At 44.8% G+C, this 24,230-nt stretch overlaps 1 protein-coding gene across 1 annotated transcript in view; it reads right to left on the bottom strand.

The window, feature by feature from the left end:
- Positions 1–23,375, bottom strand: part of LOC144099528 (E-selectin-like) — a 94,646-nt gene extending 71,271 nt beyond the window's left edge. Inside the window, exons 1-2 of the mRNA XM_077632898.1 lie at positions 23,236–23,375; positions 15,287–15,337 (exon numbers count right to left, since the gene is read on the bottom strand). The gene's annotated coding sequence lies outside the window, so the exon portion shown is untranslated. The remainder of the gene's footprint in view (positions 1–15,286; positions 15,338–23,235) is intronic.
- Between the last annotated feature and the right edge of the window lie 855 nt (positions 23,376–24,230).

Raw genomic sequence — 24,230 nt, 5'->3', positions numbered from 1 at the left:
CAGGCAAAAGTCAATAATTTTTTTCCCTTTTTTTACAGGAAAAAAAAAGAAGTATAAAAAATGAAAGATTCGGACAGATATACATGGAAGAGAGACATGCATACTGAACGCTGTTGTCTAATGCGAGAACACTAATAATTTCAATGAAATGAAAAACTTATCCACATTGATTATTTCTCTTGAGATCACAAATGTTCACCATGACATGATAATATCAGTGAAATGCGGTTGTTTTTAAGCCTTTCCACATCCATGCCTTCCGAGTGGAAGCGGTTAAAAATGCTTGGCAGCGTGTGCGCAATTCTTTGTTGGCCATAGCATGTACACGAAAAAGGAATGTTCCAGGGTACCTGATGGCGATAGAGATAGACGCTGTTTGTGCTCTCTAAGTTTGCCTGTGTTAGGAATGTCTCAAGTTTCCCCTTAATTGCTCGCTTGTAGCATCTAATTAACTTGAAGCTATATATGTCAGTAGCTTTTAATATATTGTTTTTGAGGAAAAGTGGTTGAGTGTGTTCCAAGTAAGGAACATTCTCAATTGCTCGTATTGCTTTCTTCTTCGATAGGATTAAACTCTGTATATTCTTTAAAGTCGTGTTTCCCCAAATCAGTGAGCAATAATGAAGCTGCGAATGGATTAATGAATTATAAAGAAGTTTTTTTACGCCAGTTGGAAACGAATGACGGCACCTATTTAAAATACCGGTAGCTTTTTGCACTTTCCCGCAAAGAATCTTGACATGTTCGTTCGAAGACATGTCATCTGAGAAAGTCGCGCCAAGTGTTTTTACTTTTATCGCACGATATACTAAATGGTCCTAATCTGATAGTATTTGTCATCTTGACGCAAGTCCCTCGAGCCCTGAAAAGGACGCATTTTGTTTTTGCCTCGTTGATAAGCAGGTTGTTTGTTTGCGACCATTCTTGAAGCGTACTGGAAACGGAGCTTGCTTCGCGAAGCATACATGATAAATCTCGGCCTGCAACATACACAGTACAGTCATCGGCGTAGATTACAAATTGACATCTGGGGATTGTTTGAACATCATTTACGTAGTACAAAAACAATATGGCACTTAGGATACTGCCTTGTGGAACGCCAGTTTTTATTTGTCGAGGGCTTGATTTGTGTTCGTTAATTTCTAAAAATTGGGTTCGTGAGTGAAGGTAGGATTTTAGAAGCTGGAGCGATAGTCCTCGGATACCATATCTTTCTAATTTGGTGAGCAATAAGTCGTGGTTAACGCGGTCAAAAGCTTTACTGAAGTCTAGGTAAATACCAAGCGTCATTAATTTTTTTTCAAAGTTATCTAGTATTATGTCTTTCTGAATTAGTAAGGCGGTTTCTGTAGAGCGATTTTGTCTGAAACCATGCTGACTATCTGTTATTAAATTATATTTGCGAGAGAAACTATCCACTCGGACCTTACTTACCTTTTCAAGGCCTTTAGAAAAAATTGGCAGTATAGAGACTGGACGATAATTACTCATATTGTTCCTATCACCTCCTTTATGTATAATTGTCACTTTAGCGACCTTCGTGCTCTGGAGAAAAACGCCTGTTGACAATGCAGTGTTGAAAATATGAGCTAATACAGGTGCAATCAGATCCACTACATGTTTGACTGGTCTGATTTCGATGCCATCTACATCTTTACTGCGGCTGTTTTTGAGGCTCTGGATAAGCGTTTTTACTTCTGAGGTACAAGTGGGTTGCAAGAATAATGTATTTAAATTCATTTGGATAATTGTAGGGGCATCATAATCGTTACTGCCGACTAATATATCAGTAAAAAAGCTATTAAAGTGGTTTGCGAGCTCTTTCTCTTTGAGAAGCGTATGGTTTATTGTCAGGCTTTCAATGTGGCTGCACTTATCTTTCCTGTTTAACACACTGTTTATCCTTATCCACAAGATATCGCTTCTTCGTAGACAGGTTTCATCAAATACACGATGGCAATAGTCATTTTTTGCTTTTTTCTTTTCTTTATTTACTTTATTTCGAAAAGCTTTATATTCTATTCATATACTGATGTTTCTAGATTGGATAAAGCATTGATAAAGTTTATTTTTCTTTTTAATTTGCTTAAGAAGGTATTTTGTGATCCATGGCCTGCGTGCTCGTTTTGTTTGATGGTGTATCTTTAACGGAAAGGATTCAAAGTAAAGTTTCCGAAAAATGCTCAGGAATTTGTTATACGACTCATCAGCGTCTGTGAGCTGAAAGATATCGCTCCAATCAATCCGGAACAGTTTCTGTCTGAAAAATAGATAGATAGATAAAGAGGAGGAGGGAAAGGCAGGGATGTTAACCAGAAAGGGGTTCCGGTTGGCTACCCTGCACTGGGGAAGAGGGATTAGGGGACTAAAAGGAGGAAGAGAGAAGGGAAGAAAGGCATAACACACACACACACGCACAACGCTGTCACAATTTGTCACTCAATCCAGTCGCTCTCAAGTAGGCAAAGAGTGCCTTGTATGCCTTGAGGGCAGTCGACTGCTGTGGCCATGGACCGAGGATCTTTTGCTCTGTTAATGGGCGAGGATCGAGGCGGTCTAGGGCACAACACAGTGTATATCTTGCACTCGCAAATGCAGGGCTCTCACCGAGAAGATGAGCTATGGTCTCCTCACAACCACAGCTCTCACAGGCAGGGCTGTCGGCCATCCCCATCCGGAAAGCATAGTAATTGGTAAATGCAACACCGATCCATAAAACTTTCTAATGTGGCGGGCGAGATATCAGGATATGCGATTACATCTGCTTCTTTGGGCCTACGAACGCTGCTGTGCTTTATAAACAAAACTATAGGCATGTGGTCGCTTATGTCCGCACATAATGCTCCCGATAGTATGACTTCTGACGACGCATTCGTAAGGAACATGTCCAGCGGTGAAGATGTAGATGCAGTGATACGCGTTGGCGATGTAATTACATTGCGAAAATTATTGCATTCAAGGACGGATATAAATTGTGCCGCTGGGGTTGAATGCCCATATATGGAGGATTAGTCACTCTCTACGTAACATTTATAAATCCGTAGGAGTCGGCATACCACTCCCGGCGGATGGGTGCAGCGGTAAAGCGATGCGCCACTGCCCTGCAATCGCAGGTGCTCCCAGCGGTGGCGCTTGTGCGACTAAGGTTGCTCTCGCAGAATAACTTCGAGCGATCAGTCATTAAAATAACTGCCACCTGCAACGGTGTGTAGTTTCCTCACAACCCGGTGGGCAGGTTGGGATGACGCCACGAGGTTGTGTGATCTAGGTGGCCTTCCTACCTCCTTGGTTGCTGCTCTAAAGATTTTTCGCGGATTTTTTCTTCACAGTCAACGACGACGTGGTCGGATTTTCTGCCACACGAGCTCCTTAACGCTGTCACGTTAAAACATTCGGCGCGATAGATTAACAACTTGCAGAATTCTGTAAGCCATCTTTAAATAGCAGAGACAAAAAAGCTACTTGGGCAGCCTTTTTCCTTACTTTTTTCTTCTTTAAATGCGAGGCCCCGTAAATATGAAAATGAGCTCGAAAGACGGCAGCACAGCGTAAATAATTATTATCTAAAAGCGCATTCGGTGTCGTTCAGAGCCAGCGCTGACGTGCGCTATGCCGCTGTGGTCGACCGGCTAATCTGAACTGAAGCATTCATGCTGACGTCAGCGTCTCAGCCAAGTGCTAATAGTTCCTGTAAGCCGCCAGTATGTTCGATGACGTCACAATAATTGGGCCAAGTGCTCTTCGACGTCACTCGACTCGGGTGGAAATGCCGAGCGGCGCATCGAACATTCAAAATTGTTTTCGCTTATGTTCTACTCAACGCAATGCGGGCAAGACTTCCTGGGAGATATCGCCGTGAGGCCAAGAACGAAATATCATCTGCGATCGAAATTTGTTGATGTGCGCTTTTAAGCATAAAGAATTTTGCCTAATAAAAATCGTTCCCGCATAGGCTCATTACCATATCCAGCTGTGTCCACAGATGACTCCTGTTTCATGTATACTATTTGAAAAAAGAGGTTTTCCTACTCGGATAATATTTTCGTTAGCACAGATTTCAGCATTCTCAATTTTATTATAAGCATTGTTCGCGGAATTGAAAAGCTGTCTTGATACAATTGAAATTTGAATAAAATACTATTCTTTATATCTTCAAAAATAAACCTAGCATTCAAATTTCTTTCTGTTTTAAATTTACAACTTGAAATTTAAGTAGTTCAAAGTTTGTATTTGTAATATAAAGTTGGGTTATAATGTCACATTGAACTGAAGTTTTAAATTATAGACATTTCGTAATGAGATATTGAAATTCGTTCTTCTTTTTAAAATAAAATAATCTTTGAATGTAACTTTCAGAAAGTTGAGCGTTTCAATTAGAATCAAAGTTAAATTTGCAAAATCAAATAGCCAGAGCAACACTCTCTGTATGGACTTGGCTTCATCGACGATATACGGAGGCTCTTGACAACCGCCCTTTTCTTAATACCAATTAGGGAGAGAGTAAAAGATGAAGGCCATTTTTAATCGCTATTCTAGCCCTCTTTGCAAAAGCTTTTAACGATAATTTGCCGGAATGACCTCGGCTCACGTGATCACAGAGTACATCTTTGTTTTCTCCGATTAACATATACGTATGTATCGTATTTGCTAAAACTAATAAAAGCATGCCGAGTAAAAAGACGTGCATTTGTGGCTTGGCATGTCCTCAGCCCTGCAATAGCATACACGGCAGAATCAAGACCAAAAAAAGAGACTACAGTTGTTGGAATAACAGAAAACAAAATAACGATCATAATATTATCCAGCAAAGAGCAACAAGCGTATTAAGACACTGTTGTATATCATATTTAATAATGTTGCGTACTCAGCACGCACTAAGCACGTGCAGATGCATCTAGCTACAACGTTCTCTGACGGGGACAGAGAGGTCAGCACAGCCAGGCCTCTCATCTTCTACCTCCACGCTCCTCTTCGCCTCCGCTTCGCCGTCGACACACAGCATGTGTAAATATACTATTTGACGTTCCTCAAGAGTAAAACATAATATGTCATGCCATGTACCGTATTCAATTGATCATGAAGAAAATGTTTGAGCATACACACAGATGGCGGACTAAGGAGCAAGTAATTTGTATATAGAGAAGAGCAGCATGAAGAATATATAAACCTTGCTTTTCTGCACCTTCCAATGAATGTGGAATATTATTCCGAACCATTTCCTCTCCATACGCTTTGATGCATGTGGAAGCCTACCACCGTTCTGGAATGTGGGTGCAATGGATGGAGTTGCTGGGGCCTCGCTCTGCTGTTTCGATATAATGCGTACTCGTATGAACTTTACACATTTAGCGCATCGAGTGGAGAAAAATTCTGTGAAGTAGGTGGCGTCTAACACCGACGTTTCGGTTAGATGGTACAGCATATTGCTATGGAGTGGTCTTTTTGCGCGGTTCTTTCCAAGAGAGGCAGTGCGCATTGTATATCTTGGATTGCTCATACTATTTTTACTGTGGCTTTTTGAGCTTCAGTAGATTTGTACCTCTTGTCCCCCATACACAATGTGAGTAGTTTGCGTAGAGAGCAAAGGGACTATTCTAGACCATTATCTTAATTCTTTTCAGGAGAACTTAACGTTGCGATCTAGAATTTCTTTTATTCAAATTACTTTATTTGACACTTTATGCGATCATTCTATTGTAACATTCAGTTAAACTATACCACTTGTACCTTAACGCAGTCTACCTCATCAATCAATGTAAATTTAAATCCTATGTTCTACTGTACTCAACCTGTTTGGTTTTGACCGATAAACGAATACATTTGTTTTAATCGTGTTAATTTTAACGGATATTGAAAGTTCATGAGTGTAATTTGTGCCGGAAACGTTTCGCTTGGTGATTCAGACTGAGACCATAAATATAGCAGGACACTCCTATCATGGCAAATGTAACAGGCTTATTTTCTAAGCAAATGTTTACGATGTCAGTATTGTACAGATCAAATAAAACGGGACCTAGAATACTACCCTCTGCGACACCATACAGTATTTGTTTTCTGCGAGAAGTGAATCCATTTATGTGTGCACAATGATATCTATTTCAAACGTGCCGCTTAAACAGGGCACAATCTATGTATGCCATTATTCAGCTTCTCACTTAAAGGAGAACGAAGGCTCTAAAAATGAAGGTTTTCTACTGACTTTACCGACTACCGTTCTTGCGGTAATTGAAAGCTCCTTTTCAAATAAACACTGCCTCTGGCACTGAGAAACACTAGAGTGTAGTTTATAATATAATATTTGTCCATTAGGTAGTACCGCTTTCTCAAAGTCAATAGCGTGTGCAATCTTTGGCATCAGAGACGCGAAGTAAAGTCGGTACCGTGGCTCTGTGCGACTGTATGGACATGAAGTATGCCGCGTCGTCTAGGAAGGTTTCAAATGCAGTAATGAGAGTGACGTTATGCAACTTGCATCGGTATAATAAACAATTAGTTGACAGCACTAAGGTGTTTTTAAAAATACCATCAATAAAACAGTACTGGTTATATCATAGACGCCAGCAATCGCTTTTGACGGTAGCAGCTCCGCCGATAACCGCCGCTGCCTGTACAACGTTGGTGTCGGTCGAGAAATTTCTTTTTCCAATAGATAAAAATTTCTGCACATTAGACCCAAGAATTTGTAAGGGCACGGGTTAAACTATCGGTAGGAGAATATCCGTTAACAATGGTGCAAAACGACACAACTTTTCGACCTGAGAATACATGCGAACAAAGGAATGGCTTTATGATATTAAAGCTAAAGAAAGCAGTCTGACATGTCGCTAGGAGAATATTCCCGCTACGAACTGAAAATACGGAATAAAAGAGTCGAAACTTAAAAACAAGTCCAAGGCTTCGTTCTATCTAGAAGCATGCACCTGACGCTGCATCGCTCTCAGAAAAGTGGGGATTTCGAGAGGCTGGACACAATCATGAGAAAAAACGAAACAAGGCTTGGAACTTCGTATTTACACCTCAATCGACCGGGTTATGAGAATCGGTAATCACAACACGGTAAAAGAGCTAACAGCGGCACACAGAAGCAGCCAACTGTTAAGACTCTCATCCACTACTACTGGAAGAAATCTTCACGAGATTTGGAAAATAAACCTCCCTGGTAGGATGGACTGAGCCGATATGCAACTAAAAACCTGAAAGAAGCTTTGTGTTAAACTCATCTTAAAAAAATCTGCATTCTCATTACAATACCAGCTGAAGAAAACCAAGAGCGAGCTGCATTGGAAAGAAATGTAATACGTCACCCTAAATACTATAGACCGAGGCTGCCAGGTCAGTGGACGGCATTATTGCTAAAATTAGGTACCGATCCAAGAGGCAGACTACTGAGCTGTCCTTCGAACAAATCCAGACACTTGGGGAGTTCTGAAGAAGTGGCCATAGCCCTCGCTATTCTGGCGCATCCTTAGGCAGTCGTGATTCCAGGGCCTCAAAGTAGGTAACAAAATTACATCAAAGGCCGCGTCGGTGAGCTGGCGACTCGGATCATAAAGAATTAAAATTTGAAGCAGCACTCTTATTATGCATGCCGAACATTCTTGTACAGAAATTTTGAGTATTAGAAAACTGTAATTTGTTTTATAAATGTTTTTTTTTGGGGGGGGGGGGGGAAGAAATGGCGCAGTATCTGTCTCATATATCGTTGGGCACCTGAACCGCGCCGTAAGAGAAGGTATAAAGGAGGGAGTGAAAGAAGGAAGAAAGAAAGAGGTGCCGTAGTGGAGGGCTCTGGAATAATTTCGACCACGTGGGGATCTTTAACGTGCACTGACATCGCACAGCACACGGGCGCCTTAGCGTTTTGCCTCCATAAAAACGGAGGGTATGAAAAAATTGCAGATAATGGTCCATTGCTCTGGTAAGTCAAAAACGCTTTATTTTGTACTGTTTCCATTTCTCGCATCGAGCAGTTAAGATTGCCATTAGAAGCCAATTCGGAACACTTTTGGTCATAGCAAATACGTTAATTGCAAATAATGCAAGCCCGCCGACGGGATATCTGTGGATATATTGATTGTTATAGTGAAATATTACAATATACTGAAGTATTGAGCTCATAAACTCTCGTTCAAATATGCCTTTGTCCAGAATTGTTGGGTATGAGTCAAGAGGTACAGTCACTTTAACCATTACTTTAACTATTGTTCAGGAGAACTTAACGGTTGCGATCTGGAATTCTTTTCATTGGACTTTGTTTATTATACTGCTTATGCGATCATCCCATTGTAGCGTTGATTTAATATACCACTGGCATTTTAACACAATCTATCACATCAATCAATGCTGACCTAAATCCTATATTCTACCATAAATAAACTTGTTTGCGCTTGACAGAAAAGCTACTACGTTTGTTTTATTCTCGCTAATTTTTAACTGATTGATGAACTTCATCAGCGTATCGAAAACTGCTTGCTTTGGTGATTCTTTCAGCTCGAGGACGTGAAGTTCCCAAAGCAGTCCTACCATTGAACATGGAACTGCTCGGAGTTCGTGTACATAAAAGATGGGGTTTACGATGGCGAAGTGCGGGCGCCCCCAATAGAGGCTGCCCATGCAGAATCTTGACGGAGGCTGTGTGGGCTAAAACCAGTATTCCCGCTTGTAGCCTAAGGGGTCCTGCGTAGAAAGTACATGGCTGGACACGGGCTCATTTTCCATTCCCACATCTTCCCAGCTTGTATCCTACATATCTGGTAGAAAAGGCATAATAAGCGTGGGCTGCGCAGTCGCGGAACATTCAGCGTGAGCATTAAGGACGCGGGCTACATAAGGGTGAATTGCCGCCAACCGCAATAGGGGCTTCCCGTGCAGCACCACGTCAAAGCCAAGGAGGCTGTGTGTGGCCAAAACAGGTAGTAAATTTCCGCCTGCAGCCTTCGTAACGCCTGCGCAGATTACTCGGGGCTTCACAATGCAGAAATGACACCTATCAACAGTCACCTCTACATTAGCTTCCCTTATACATTAGAGTAGATGTTATGACATTTAGCCTTCTTAAATATCCTACATCTGGTGTAAAAGGGCTCCGCGAGCACAATTAGCAAAACGTTACATGCTGCACTCTTGTGAAGAGCTGCTGTTGTAAGGTCATAATAGCAATGAAACTGGCTTCTTTACCTGGAATTTGTTCATGCTTCTTTTGCGCATATCGCAATGCATTTTTAATGGTGTTCGATGGTCGCCGCGTAGAAAACTGCCAGCATCAGGTTTCTGGCTTTTTTTAATGCACTTCACTTAAGCCAGCACTAAAAGAGCTTTCGTCGTCTCCATGCAACTTCTAGCTCATGGCCTTCATGAGTAGTTGATGAACATAGCATGCCTATGGCGACTACGCCAGAGGCTGCAGAAGCTTTTTAATGTCCTGGTTTATTGCAGCAGCTTTCTTAACGTCCGCCAGCTGCCATCTGTGGCGATGCGTCGATGAAGACAGAGCAAATGCTTGGCTTTCGCGCAAGCATTCTTACCGCTTCTTGTTCACAAACTGATCTCCCGTTGATAACGCAATGTGTCCAAGAAAAGATAACACTCACCCTCGGAAACAGCCCGCCCTTCACCGTATATGTTATAAATGCGAATCCCAAATTGCCCGGAACCTTGCTCTCAACCAACAATCACAGGCTAATTCAACGGTGCCGGCAGCTTTTATTTATTTAATTATTTATTTATTTATTATGGCCTTAGGGCAACTACAGCATTATAGTGGGGAGTGGCTAAAAAAGTGAAATCAGTTTAACAAACTGGAGTTAATGAAAGAGACAAGGTACAAACATGAATCCTACATATAAATTGTTAGCTGAGGCGACCAGGAGAAAATAACGATAACACAACATAAAATGCATCCTAGTTATACAATGTTAGCGAGAGCGTTCTTGAATAGTTTATGATCGGTGATGGCAGCCGTCGAAGAAGGAATGTGACTCCACTCATTCGATGCAAGTGGTACGTATGACTCAAAAATAGATTTGTTCTGCAGAAAGGGATGCCAATCTTATTAATGTGGTCTAGTCTTGGCGATACATGCTCAGGTGGTGAGATAAGTTCGGTACGAAACTGCGGGTGATAGAATAATTTGTGAAAAAGGCACAGACGAAAAATTTGCTATGATGACAAGGATGATAAGTTAAGGCTAGATTTCACGGCACTGATACTTGCTTTTCTAGTGTAGTTAAAAGAACGAAGTGAGTAGAATTATTCTGAACCATTTCCAATGCCAGTGTTAGGCTTGTTTGATCTGCACTCCAAATTGGCGCGGCGTACTTGAGCTTGGGCCGTATTAGAGTTTTATAAAGGAGTAATTCTCTGAAGGGGACGCTTCGGGCTTGGGAAGACAGCACTCGCGAAAGCAAAAGAAAAACAAAAAACACCCCAGAAACATCACAAGAGTGGTAGGTCTTTGCGCAAATTGTTTTTCAAGCTTTTTTCTTCCACCCTTCTCTCCTTTTCGTGGGTTCGTTAGCAGCAAGAAACCTGCTTATCCCCACTTTTTCTCTTGACATTTGTTCCTTCGCGAGGGCTCCTCCGTGTCCGTCTTCTCTCACCCAATGGCGAAGAGGTGCTCACTCTACAGCTCACTACTGAACAATTTAATCTGCTCTCCCGCCCACACTACCACGCGAAGCTTCCCCGAAGTTGCGAGGAGGGTGTGATTCTACTACTTGTTCACTGCGTCCCGTCATTGCGCGATGATGTGCAGAAGTACTCCCCCGCTTTTGCCACGTTGCTTCGGGACAGGTTTTTCTCTCTCCTGTGGTTGCGTTGAGTGTGAGGCGACGAACGGAGCCACGAAAACACGCGCTGAAACTCGCTCTTCCGCGCTGACTTCGTCTCATAGGGTGTTGTGCGAATTCCTTCGTGCTTCCTTGATCAATCCAGGATCGATTATGGCAACGCCATCCTACGCGTACGTTTAGTGCAAGGATAGTGGAATCCTATCATCCTTGCGTCAGTGATGAAGGACTGCGCTCCAAGACGTTTGAGCGGTGACGGCCATGATAGTGAAGAAGGATTTTATGACGCCGACGTCACGGTGCTGGGGCGTAAGTATACGTATCTGAAATAACTCTGACTACTGGCTTCACCTCGGTTGTACGCTCGGCGTCAACGGAATCTTTCGAACAGTTAATCTTTTCTTAACCAGCCATTTGTAGATTGGTCTGGTTTGGCTTATGCGGGTTTGACGACCCTAAACGACTCAGGCTGTGAGGGACGTCGTAGTGGAGGGCTCCAGAAGTTTCGGTCACCTGGGGATCCTTAGCGTGCACTGACATCGCACAGAACACGGGCCTCTAGAAAATCGCCTCCATCGAAATTCGACCTGCGCGCCGGGATCCAACACCCGTCTTTCGGGTCAGCAGCCGAGCGGCATAATACCTGAGCCACAGCGGCGGCCATTTGTTGATTGTACACAATAGAGGCGGTCTCAGCGTCCCAGAAGGACGAAATATCGCAAAATTTTCTTTCACTTGCATATCAGATATTCTTGTCCTTCACGGTAACATGACTGGAATTCGTTTTATGGTTTGCATTATTTTTTTACAGAGACATGTGGTGTGTACGTGCGAGAGCAATCAGCGAAAAGCGCCATGAGCGGCGCAAGGCCCTGAACAAATATCTTGCAAGCATAGATGCTGCAAATAAAGGACGATGACCAGGCAAGCATTGGAATCATTCCAGAAAAAGTAGCAGAACTCTCGTTGCACACCAGTGGCGGAACAATGTTACGATGCAGATTTCCCAATCATCATTGATTCAAATAACAAAGAGGTGAGCTAAATTCACAATACTGATCATTACTAGGCAATACTAGGCATCACGTGACGCCTGGCTTGTCCTTGTCTTCTCGTTCTGTCTTCTGTGCGCCACTATTTGTTTTTAGGTCACGTGACGTTCAACTTCCTCTACGCGAGATTCTCGGTAGCGCCTTGTCCTCCTTTTCCTCTTTTCTTTCTCATTTCTCAGCGATTAGCAATCCACAAGGATATCACCAATCACGATTGTGGATTGCAATCGCAGTTATCGAACGCCAATCATCAATCACTATCTAGGTTGCAGCGCACGACATGCCACGCCACTTCACTCACATACACACCAATTGTTTCAGTGCAATGTAGCACCATAACACCGCCTTTTCATTCCGTGCCAATTCTCAGGACTGATTATCATTAACAGTATACTTGTCTTTCATTTAAGGCGAGATCACATCCCTAATACACGTTGCTAATACCCCTGCCACACGGAAAATTTAATGTCATTCTAACCGAATGTCATTCGATGCATCGAATGTCATTTGGTCTCCTTCGGTGCTACACGGTAAAAAATAATGTCATTCGAAAATGATAGCAGTGACGATCTGTGAAAAAAAATGGTACAGTTGAAAGACATCAGCGCGCATAAAAGATGTTTGAAATTGTTGTGTGGTGTTTCTAAAGCGGGTGAGAACATATCTGTACAATAATATAAGCTTAAAATATTATTTCCGGCAATTCTCCAGCACTTTAGCCATAATAAGCCCAGCCAAGCACAAAGTCAACCACAAATCCGATAAATGTAAACAAACAAAATGGCTGACGCGGCGGCGCGCGGAACGTGGAAACGACTTCGAAAAGGTGAAGTGCTCAGTTACATCTTTAAGTACCTGCGAGCTAAGCGAACATGGAACGCCAACCAGCAAGAAACACGCAACCCAAAATGATCGACGGTCGCGGCAAAGGCCCTGCTTCACGGTCGGCCGCTGCCATTGGCTGCTGCTGGGACCGAGAGTAACAGCTATCCACGACAGCTTCTAGTGTCAAGAGGTTCGCACCAAAATTAATATTTCTTTAGCAGAACTAAATAAATACAATTCCTAACTTTGGCAGTGCGCATGCTATTTTTTTGCGTCGCTTGTTTCTGTTGCGTATCTGATGTCCAGAGTACACATTCGGTTCGAGATCGAATGCGAATGAGTTCCCCAAACTCATTCAATGGCGAATGTCATTCAATGGGAATGACATTAAATGTTTCCGTGTAGCAGCAGATTACTGGCATTAGTGTCGAATGTCATTCGATGGGAATGACATTAAGTTTGCCGTGTGGCAGGGGTATTAGTCATACACCCCGCAACGCGTTTAGTGGGTGCCCCTGAAACACATCTGAATTAACGACCCTTCATGCACTATTGACAATTAAGAGCAAAAAAAAAGCCTTTGTGGCATTGTGTTGCGTGCCCACCTGGCACGCATTGCGCTGGGTTGGAACAAAATGCGCGCTTTTTCTTTTTATATTTTCTGATTACAGAAATCGTGGGATTTTTTTGCGACTGACGATGGACGACGCCGAGATTTCAACAGAACGAGCTCCTTATACTGCCGTGTAATAGCTGTGACGGTCTAGCAGACCTCTCCCGGCCTGCTTCAGAGCTCTTGCTTTTGGTCCGATGGGCAAAAGACGCCGCGCACCGAGGTGGCTCTAATCGCGCGAAGAATGTCTGCGACGCGTATCAATCAGCCTCTCTAAGCGAGAAGAAGAAATGGGGTGGGTGGTTGGAGCGATAGTCCCAAGCAAAACCGGTTAAGATTCGAAAATGGACGGTTTTGCCTGTGGGCCTGGCATGGTGTAGCCCGTGTGGGTCCCCGCTGCACTGCACCTTAGCCTCCTGCAGGTGCCCTCTGAGAAGATCATCATTGCCCATCTGGTCCCACAAGGGTCAGACGAAAGCCCCCTTATCGCTTTTATGCATGCAGACCACAGGGGTCCCATGCCCGTGCTAAGTAGCAAGCCCCTTGGGCTGCCCTTGTGGGCCCCGCCTGATTCCCAGTTGCATATCCCGCACATAACCTACGTCGGCCCCTGTCGACAGCCCTTGTCGGGCCCACAAGGGCCTGCAATTTAGAGCCCCATTTGTGGTACTGGGGATCGGCTTCTCACGTTTTATAGCGTCTGCAATTCTTGTCATCCGGGACACGAGGTAAAGTCGGTACGATGGCTCTATGTGAGGCTGCACACAATCGGACACATGTGTCCGCAGTTAGGACACATGTTGCGTGACATCGGAACGAAGGAGGCTCAAAACGCGGATCCCGCGGGTGACCAGAGCAAATAAAAACACGGCGCCTGAGCTTCGTCTATGAAAGAAAGTGTAAACTTGAGATTTAACAAATGCCCATTTGTTGTCCTGACCGCTCGAATATCTTTCTTTGAACGCAAGCAAACTCGGGAGCTGTAAGGTAAAGAAAACTCGAGTACACTCGGCCTCTGAAAGTGCTGTGCACAGGCCCTCGCCCGTGTATACCCGGGCGTGACACTCATTAGATTAAACCCACGTGCCCCCACAAATGATGCTGAACAAAAGGCATGCAGTGTTCGACAGTTATGGGAGGGGAAAAAAGGTTGGGGTAAGCAGTGAGACGCACAAATCAGAGCAGGAGGGTAGCTGGTTGAAGCCACCCCGAGAGTGTTACGCCTCCAACTTTTCCTTTGCCGGCGCTGGCGCTAGCACACCTGGCGCCAACTTCTTTGTTATCGACTAGCGCTTCGCGATGAAGGAGTATCGTCAGCAGCCGGAGGGTGATGCGAGTCTGACTGCAATGGTAAAGGAATATGACAATCTTGCCAGGTAGTGATCGCAGAAGCGGACTGTAGGAGTGAAATGACTAAGGAAATGAGAATTGGATGTAGAGCGTCAGACAGGTGCGCGCAGGTCAAGAAGGACAACTCTGTGGTATTCCTAAAAAGAAATGTACGTGTTTGTTGCATCTTTGCATTGCTCAAGTACTCGGCAAAAACTTGGAGGACACAGAACTAGCGTGAAATTAAAACTGACGCCAGCGAGCTGTTGAAAGGAGAATAACAGGAGTACGTTAAGAGGTAAGAAGAATTTAGAACGGTTAAGGGAACAATAGCCCAAATATATCTTAGTGGAAATGAAGGAGACGAAACGGAGATGGGCTGCGCTTGTGATGCAGACAGCAGCTACCCGGTGTTCCCTTGATTTAACAAGCGGATTAAAAAAGGGGGCAGAGACAGTCAAGTTGGCGGTTGAAATAAACATGTTTGCGAGGATAAGGCGGCCGCAATTGGCTGAGGACAGTGTTCATTAGGAATCAGTGGTAGAGGCCGTAGTCATCCAGTAGCTGTAATTAACCTGACGGCGATGACGCCGATATCTTTCTTGAAAAAGTATCTGGTCAAGACGCTGGCCGTGCTCATGTGCATTGAAAAAGACAGAAGCGAATGGGATCTTTCTCACGTGCGCAGCATGGTCTGGCGAACAGCAACAGGGCCACAGTAGTGCTGGCGACTGCAAAGTAGAAAAAAAAGGAAATGTTAGGTGACGTTTATGGCAATATGCTGCTCAGGTAAATATTATCAAGAAAAAGCCCACATGGCACTGGAGAGTTGGTGATGGCCCGAATTCACCTGCACATTATTCCTATCAAGCACTCTTCCAATTTTCGACTAAGCACAAATGCTTTGGCACTTAGATGGAATAAGAAAGCGAACGCTTTATTTTTTGAACGTAAACGTATAACCGGTAACCCTTTACTGGCAAGCACGACGTTTTCCTGATTGGAGTGGAGAGGTTTAAGAATGTAACGCTAAAATCTAAATTGATGAATTTGGCGGGGAGGCCAAGTACCCAGGTTTAAGAATACTTTGAGAAACCCTGACCCCCCGCACATAGAACAACGTAAGAGTATGCGGGGGAGGGCGTACTCAAGCAGTAACCTCATGAAGCGAAGTTCCTCGTGACGCAACCTACGATAGCGAGGACCGTCGTCTATCGTTATACCGATGGTACATTGGCATGAAGCGACGAGACTTGGCTGAAAAGTGGCGCCTTTGAACAGGGTTCAGTCACCTCGCGCTCTCAGAAGAACATAGCAGATATAGTGCCGCTTTTTGTTTTCTTTTGAATCATGATGCACACTGTGAGCAGGGATGAAAAACATTCTAAAGTAACATATTGTGAAATTAATGAGATGTATGAACCCGAGGGTCACTGTAGAGTACCGCCTAACTATGATACTGAGGTGCTTACACTTGTAATAAGGTACAGTAGTTGCTCACAGCACAATTTTCTGCTTCACAACATCTACCAGGCTTTCAGCTTTATTGAACATCTTCATGTATACGCCTACCCCCCCCCCCCCCCCCCTCCCAGATCGGTGTCTTATTCCAGGCTAAAATCGGAAAAGTAAGAGCAAGAATAAAGCGGCATGAGAAAGAGCCTGTACCTGCGGAGCATCAACAGGCTTAAATCAATCAAAATAAAATGGACAGAGCCCAAGCGACCAAAAATAATTTGGTAGAAAAGGCCAATTGGAAAAAAAAAATAGGAGTACAGACGTTGCTTACGACCCAATTTTCTGCTTCAGATCATCTGCCAGGCTGTCACATTTATTGAACATCTCCTTGTATATGCCTCCCTGGGGTCTCCAACTCTCGCAAGAAAAAGCCGTTGTCATGACTTTCACACACACACACACACACACACACACACACACACACACACACACACACACACACACACACACACACACACACACACACACACACACACACACACACACACACACACACACACACACACACACACACACACACACACACACACACACACACACACACACACACACACACACACACACACACACACACACACACACACACACACACACACACACACACACACACACACACACACACACACACACACACACACACACACACACACACACACACACACACACACACACACACACACACACACACACACACACACACACACACACACACACACACACACACACACACACACACACACACACACACACACACACACACACACACACACACACACACACACACACACACACACACACACACACACACACACACACACACACACACACACACACACACACACACACACACACACACACACACACACACACACACACACACACACACACACACACACACACACACACACACACACACACACACACACACACACACACACACACACACACACACACACACACACACACACACACACACACACACACACACACACACACACACACACACACACACACACACACACACACACACACACACACACACACACACACACACACACACACACACACACACACACACACACACACACACACACACACACACACACACACACACACACACACACACACACACACACACACACACACACACACACACACACACACACACACACACACACACACACACACACACACACACACACACACACACACACACACACACACACACACACACACACACACACACACACACACACACACACACACACACACACACACACACAAAAACACTAGGTACCCACTTCTCCAATGTGGACGGACATCACTGTTCCTCGGCATTGTTTTAGACAGGAATCTCTGTTGGACGCGCCCGGTTAAAATTCTTTGCGAGAGGATTGCGTCAGCATCCCATCATCTTTCATTCATGGCACGAACACCATGTGGCCGCAACTGCCGCTCCATAGTTCTTTTTGAAAATGTTTATGTTGAAGCAATCTTCCGTTACTTCTTGCCAGTTCTTCACAGACTATCGCCAAGAAGTAAGAGGAGGCTGCGCGGAAAAATTGCCTCCGAACCTGTCTTGACCTCACAAAGGTTTCATCGACATCGGAAACAGTAGCAGAAGTAGGGTGCCTTCCGCTCAAAGTCATTGCATCTCAGGAAACTACGCGAACACATCTCCGGCATGAGCTCAAAGAAATAAAGCACTTCCTGCAGCGGGTTCACGTAACCCACATAAACTCTGGCTTTGGTCGAGCTGTGAAACTGCTCGGTCTCTCTAATATTGCTCAGCCAAAAAAATTCCTGCCTCCAATCTTTCTACCCTGGACACTCGCCTCTCAAGATAAACCAGCACCTAACAGATGTAAACACGAAGAGACAAACGCCACAAGCTGAGGTTTTTTTCGCTGAGAATTACTCTGCACACAACAGCTTCACAGATGGCTCGCCTTCACACGAGCATTCCTCGTGTGGTATTTTTGTGCCTTCGAGAGACCAAACGTTCTTGCATCGCCTGCTGCAGAAGGCATCGTCCACGGCAGCAGAGCTCTATGGGATTAAAGAGATCTCTCATTTGCTTCGCGCCGAAGCCCTGGCCATTTCATTCCCTTCACGGACTCCAAAACAGCGCTGCGATCTGTGTCCAACGTATTGAAGAAGAATAACAACCAGCGTGTTTCTTTTGACATTAGTTACCTACACCCCCAGGCTACTGTCGCAGGTCACTCGATTACATTTTAGTGCATTCAAGCTCGAATGTGTCAAGATATCGTGGGCGGCTGTGGTGTTGGTTGGCGCCGAAGTTACAATTAATCGGGCCAACCTGCCCACCACTGCACACTCCTTAAGTTCGGAGGGGGAGGAGCGACAAACTTCTCCACCCCGCGTGCGAAAGATTGTGATTCGATTGCTGACTGGCGATAGGGGCCACGCCTGATTAGTCGTTGACCGGCGGCATGAGGCGTAGGCAAGTTTCGTAGCGAATTAATTTAATTAGGCAAACAACAACCAAGTATTACAATATGCCCGACAAGGTAGCGCCGTACCCTGACGTGACGCAAATAACACAAGCACCAATTGAACACGTTAACACAACAATTAACACAAAGAAAGAAACATAAGGGCGATTGCTATACAAAAATGTTACGCGACGGAAATAAAGTACAAAGGATTACAACAAGAAACACAGAAAGCAAAAATACAAAGATAAAAGAGTTGAAGTGAGTGGTGAGAAACGATGGCTTAGCTGCGGAGTGGCAAGGTCCGGTCGCAGGGAACTTCGGGCTGCGGTTGCTGGTCGCGGGGCTGATGGGGCTTGCGGATACGGGCGAAATTGGACCTCGCGTCTTCGGGACTACCGTCGCCGCGCTCTACGCGTCAGTTCTCCGCCTAGGCTCCTTGCCGACCACTTCCCTGGCTGACGTCACTCACGACCGCACGCACCGAAATCTCCAGACCAACTGCCAGCGCGCGGCGTTCCCGTCGCCCCCTTCGCATGACAAAGAATAAAAAAAAACAACACAGGGAAAAAAAAGACTCTTCAGGAGCCACGCACAGAGGAATGCAGCTCCCAAAAAAAAAAGAACACATGAAGGAATATCGAAAGAATTCGGCACAATGCCTTAATCCCACGAGGAGTCGTTGGGGGCCGCGAACAGTGCCGGGGCATTCAATCCGCTTCTGCTGTTCCCAACACGTGCAAGCGCTTGCCACCTGTATGGCAACAATGTTAGGAGGGGGGGGGGGGGGGGGGGTGAGTAGTTCTGAGTGGTCACCTCCAGCGCTATGGTGAGAATGCCGTTCCCCCGCGGGGTAGAGGGAAAAAGTCGTCGACGCCGCTCCGCGACATGTTTCTGGGAAACAAAGGTCAAAGCTGGACAGGGAAGGCATGAACTTTGTGACAGAATGGCAGCTGACGAAAAAGGAAATGAGGCCGCTCGCAGAGGAGAACAACACCTGAATTACAAGTTTATTTACTTCACAAGGTCTGAGGCGTCCAAGCTAGGTAAAAAGAGTGCTGACGAGGAAAAAAAAAACTGTGTGTGGTGCTTGCCGACACATCATAACCGAATTCTCCTCTCCGTCGACTCACAACTCAGATATAAACTGTCAGCCAGACTTCATCGCCATCTGGAAGCTCTATCATCGACGTCGTCTAAGCGCGGCACTTACGACCGCCTTGCAGTACCGTTTAGGTCAAGCGAGCAGTCAGTGTTACAACAACTGTGCCTTAGTAGAAACAGTGGAACATATTTTGTTAAAATGCCCCGCGTATTCTGAGGAGCATGCCCATTACGAATACCCAATGGAAACGTTCACTCATGTACCTCTAACACTCGACTGTGCATTAGGGCCTTTAGCCAAACCTATCCAGCAGAGAAAAGCAATGAGCTCTTTATTTGATTAGTTAAATGACATTGGTGGCATAGACTAACTGTAATTCATCTTTTCAGCGTTTTTACTGCGCATCCTCTATGCACTTCAGAGCTTTTTCATTCTATTTACTACATCTCTCTCTTCATATCTCGCTCCCGCATCCTGTTCTAATTCTGTTCTACTCATTTGCAGTTGGCGCAGTTGTCTCTTTAGTAGTGACTATTGCTGGTTAGCACTTCGTATTTTCCAGGCTATGATGACGCCACAACGCTTGTAAGAAGAATCGCGAGTTTTGGTTTGCGACTTTTTGTTGGAAGCTGGTATATGCTTTCGTTTTAGTTACGTTAGAACCAGTGAAAAAATCTTTCTGCGCAAGCAGATCCGAGCACCACCTTCCAAGGTCACACAGTTTTTTCAGCTATTATTTACTAGATAGTCTATTTATCCTAAAAGAGACCCTGATTGCAAAACGAGTGTTGCTAAACTGACTAAAAAGAAAAGAAAGTGGTACTAGGTGTAGCACACTTTAACAAAGAAGCCGCCAGTTCGCATTGTACTGAGTTGTGTACGTGGAGAAAAAAGGGGTTAAGGCCAGACTGCTTTCAGGAAATACAATCGAGTCTTCTTTTAACTCCGCCAACAAATTCCTAGGACTATTAACCTTGCCGATGCTTTTGACAAACGAATAACTGTCGCTTGATAGTTTTAGTGGACTCCGTCGCATTTCCCAGTTCACTCCACCGACTGCCGATTAAAGGAAGTGCTGGAGCGGCTGTCAGGTTTAACTTCAGACAATGTGATTTCGGCCTGTTTCCTTGAAGAGGCGATGCAAACGGACAGAATCGGATCCACCCATCCTTCCTATCAAAGGAGGCAAAACTGAAATAGATTGCCAATTCCTGTACTGTGCACGCCACTGTCAGCTACAATTGTCAGAAATCCCGTTTTGCTGAATTCCATTTTCGATTAGCATCTTCTCTTTGAGTCGGCACGGCATAAAGCACTGTGTTACGACTTGCAGTATTTTCACTCCACTACTAACGCACGATTGATTTCGTTTTTTTAAATTTCTGCTTTGATTTCGGGAATGACGAGGAGCCGCTACATTTTGTGCGAAGAATGAACTCAGTGATTCCAAGTTTTATTATGCTCTCTCCATTAATGCTGATATTAGCCAATGGAGAGGTGTACACAGTGGTGGTTGTCAGAATGTTAAATAAAACAAAAAAGATATAGCAGACATGCGGAGATTTCGTAATAATACTTGTCATTTGAAGCACGGAATGTGTTCGCATAAATATGTCGGTGTTAGATACCATGGAGTTTGAAACCCAAAGCGACTCAGTCCATGAGGTGCGCTGTTGTGGAGGGGTCTTCATAAATTATACCACCTGGCGCTGCTTAACGTACACTGGCTTTGTACAGTACACGGGAATCTAACATTTATTCTCCATCATAATGACACCGCCGCGGCATGTATCGAACCCGCTCTAATCAGCTTGTTGAGAAACGAAATAAATAAAACACTTTCTGCTGGAGCTGAATTTTAGGGATGCTACAGCTTGTCTTGTCTAAGTTGAGTTCGCTGGATAAGTTAACGAAGTTATTATCAATGTAGATTACAAATTGTGCTTCTTCAAGCAATAGGTCTGCTCATATTGTCCCCACATTTTGCAACAAGAAGTCAGACAATAGGCACAAGCCTTGCTTTTAGAAACTGGAAATGAAAGAACACTTACGTTTCGTCATCTGCAGACCTGAAGCTTTATAATACATAACAAACGGCGATGACAAGCTTAATAATTCGTGAATGAAAGCTACTGCTCAAACTGAAATGGATTTTGTCATTCCCACAAACACTCCACGAGTAGCTAACGCGCGTTCATAATTGGTTGGTGCACTGATTTCGGAGGACGTATCACGCCGTTGCGCGCGCTGCACTTTTTCAAAGGCATTATTCCCCCAAAGTAAAGAATGAAAAGCGGTGATGGAGGCGTTGGTGAATCAAAATAATTACTAAATTATTATCGCGAGGCTGTCTCTCATGTCAGTTGTAAAAGGACATCGTTCGCGCAACTGTTCACTGCTTACTGTCTACTGTTTCAAGAATGCGCATGGCCTGGGTTCCTTATCGACAATGCCACGGCACACTTTGCGAATGCTCTGCAGGCGTCATATGTAAAGTGCCAGTGCTAGGCAAGTGCCATTACACTCTGCGTGCGAAATAACCATTGTCCAATAAACATATCATATCCTCATCTTAAATGACGGCGCCTTTAACGCCGAAATTATGCGGCCTCGGGGTTTTGTCTCTTGACTACAAGACAAGCAATAACAAGTTTCTATGGCTGCTGTACTTACACTTGCTGCAATTGCATGCTTACTTGCTTCAAAGGTTGAGATATCGCTTGTGTCAAACTAAAAGGAATCCTTGTTTTTTAACCTGTGTGACGTGCGTCTTCTTACCGCAGCATATGCTTCAAACACTCTGACGCTTAACTCATGAATCCTGCACATTTATTCCGGTAGCCAGCGAACGTCGCTAACTTTCACAGTTGCAAGGGCTTCACTAGAAAGAACACGGTTTCAGGATGCCCCTTCTTCCGGCTACGCAAACAACCTAGATTGAAAGAGTACGCACCTGTACAAAAACACCGTGACTGGCATAAAAAGTGCCGCGAATGGCAGTGGTCTTCTGTTTTCATTATTTTTTTCGTTTGCTTTATAGCTTGTAATCCTATATCTCTAGTGTTTCATGATCATTGCCCTGCAGCATGAGCAGGAACGCACGGCTGGTTGCAATTATTCGCAGCTGCACTGCGCCATTTTATGTCAGTTGTTGCGAGAAAAACTTTTTGCGATGTGGCTTTCGGTTTTGCTTCAGGTCAACAAGATAACTGAATAAATCTGCCGATAAGCATAAATAGAGGCGCTCTGTATATAGCTATCACATATATCTACGCAGCAGTGCACTAAGGAAAACAGTAATATTATCATATGCTGCCTCTAGACCAATTAGACCACGTGTGCGCTGATTCAGAACATCAGTCTTTGTTCTCTTGCGTGGCTTTGTGTGGTACCGGCTCTGTTCATAGGTAGGTAGCTGATATATCCGCAATAACAGGAGCAAGTTACAGCTGTTTTTCAGCGCGCGATACAAAAGAGGGCATGTGCCAAAAGATTGAAGCATTGTAAGCATAGTTTTCACAAGGCAGAAAAATATACGATAACTTACGCCCGAGAGTGGCCGTCTTGCCTGTTGCTGCCGTCATCGTAACTCGAAGGACTGACCGCGGACGCGTGGGCGTTCTGTGCAGCTCGACGACGATGTCGACGGCTGTACGCTTTTATCGGGACTCCCAGCCTGAGTGGGGCTCCTCGGCTCCTGCTGATATGGGTTTCAAATTACAGAAGTTGGAGCACCCGCGAGATCCTCAGAAGGGGGTTGCTCATTTGGTGGGTAACAAGGCTGCTTCTCTGAAATGCTCTCTCTTGGTAGCAGAGATACCGTAACACAATTTGAGACATTTTTCCTTCACGGTGCTGTGCGAGATTTGCGGAGTTGGCTGCCTGAAGAAAGGGCATCTGATTAGGCGGGCACTTATTAGGCGGAGACGAATGAGGGCGTGGCTCCTCAAATATGTAGGCACTCAAGAGCCTTCAGGAGACTCGACTTTTCGTGTTGCTGCGCACGAAGTAGTTCCTTTTTTTCTTTCACTTGGTGGCATACCATTCTGAACCGAAACACCGAGGAAATGAGAGAATGGAATACCGTTTAATCGAACTCCACTCGAAGCGCCCTATAAAAATCGTGTTTCACTGATCAAGTGAAGTTACCCAGTTTGCTAGCTCGCCGCCGCCGATAATTGTTGCTGTTTACCTGTTTAAACAGCCGACACCAAATCATTAGAAAATTACCTTTCCACTTTTTTCTCATTTCTACTTTTAACAGTCCTCTCCCATACGACATCAGACCCGGGCCATTTTGCGGTCATGAAAACAGGGTGGCCAGCTCAGGCGCACCACCGGCACGCACAACCAGCGTACTGACTGGCCCCTATCCAATAAAGATATGTCGACCTTCTCAAGATCACTCGTTATGCAAGCACTGCGTTGTGACATCGCTTCTCAAAGTGTGCCAGGAGCTTCCCAGCTATAACTTTCCCCAGACAGGCATCATGTCTGGAAACTTCACCGGCCCCTCCTCATCTCGTACCACTCTCTGTTGTG

The sequence above is a fragment of the Amblyomma americanum genome, chromosome 7 (assembly GCF_052857255.1).
Source record: "Amblyomma americanum isolate KBUSLIRL-KWMA chromosome 7, ASM5285725v1, whole genome shotgun sequence".
Lineage (NCBI taxonomy): Eukaryota > Metazoa > Arthropoda > Arachnida > Ixodida > Ixodidae > Amblyomma > Amblyomma americanum.
This window is presented reverse-complemented; position numbering and strand designations above follow the sequence as displayed.